Raw genomic sequence first — 1,403 nt, 5'->3', positions numbered from 1 at the left:
AAAAAAGCATACAAGGCAACGTGACTCTTACGTCTAGACACAAACTGTGGTGAATGAACATCTCACCCCTCATGAAAAGAGAAAGTCTCATCCTTGCTGATGCTTCCACGTGCATTCCCATTGGCCCCGATGTTAATGTAGGGTTCACGTTGTCTTGCATAGAACCCACCCTTGTTGATGCTTCCACATGCATTCCCATTGGCCCCGGTGCTGGTGTAAGATTTACATTATCTTACGCCTGGACACTATGAGAAGCAAAATGATCCCCCCGGGGTGAAAGTCAAGAATCCCACCCTGTTAATGCTTTTATTAATGCTCTCATTAGCCCATGCAATGATGTAGGGGTCAAGCTGCGTCAGGGAATTATTTTTATTTGAATAAAATCGAAAATAAATAAATAAGAGTTACATGGTTGCGTGACCTGCATCAGGGCCAATAAGAATGCGGAACATCAGCAATTCAGCCTAGATGGGATTCTTGATTTCAAATCGAATTTAAGATGTTCTTACCACTATGAACTATGAAGATGTAAGAATTAAGAATACATATTTTCCTCTATAATGATCTGACTTGGAATTTACAAAAAGTATAATTAGTATTGTAAGATAGATCAAAATTGAAATTAACAGAAGAATATAATTAGTATTGTAAGATAGATCAAAATTGAAATTAACCGAAGAATCTGGTCAATCTATTAGAAAAAACGAAAGTGAAGATAATCATCATTCCCTGTTCCCATAACTACTACGACACGATGGTCTCGAAGAAGTTTAACCCATCCAACTCCAATGCGAACCTCGGCATCTTCACCTGCACCGGCGGTAGCAAATTCTTCTTCATCAACTCCGTCGACTCTCCGGCGGCCACCGTCTGAAATCCCTTCTGTTCAGATCCTCCTTTACTTCCCTTAATTGTTGGAGCAAAAGCAAGAGGAGAACCCAAAGAGAGACCCAAGGACTCCGCAGCGATGGCGTCAAAAGGACTGAATATCCAATTCATGGTTTATAGAAAGTAATCAAAATGGAAGAACTAGAAGAAGCTTTAGATGGAGATTGGAGCAACGATTGCAGCTCTGATGGAAAAGGTAGAGAGCAATTTAGCTATATATATGAGAAAAGAAAGCTCTGGAGTCTGGGAGGCTTTTAACAGTTTTGATGAATTCTAAAAGAAAAGGCATTTGGGTAAGCCTTATCGTTAACGAATAAGACGGCTTGCGAAGGCCGAAAGGCTTTGGTCCACTTTTATGTGGATACGTGGACCAATCACTCAGATCTGACGGTTTCGTGTAGAACACTGCAAAAGATTCTGTCTATTTTCCCTAATTTTATTACAATAAATAGCCTTGTATTTCATGATGATTCTCATCGGATGGTTCATGTTTTTTATTAATATAAAGATCAAAT

This window comes from Macadamia integrifolia, chromosome 3, assembly GCF_013358625.1.
Source record: "Macadamia integrifolia cultivar HAES 741 chromosome 3, SCU_Mint_v3, whole genome shotgun sequence".
In the NCBI taxonomy this organism is placed as follows: Eukaryota; Viridiplantae; Streptophyta; class Magnoliopsida; order Proteales; family Proteaceae; genus Macadamia; species Macadamia integrifolia.
This window is presented reverse-complemented; position numbering follows the sequence as displayed.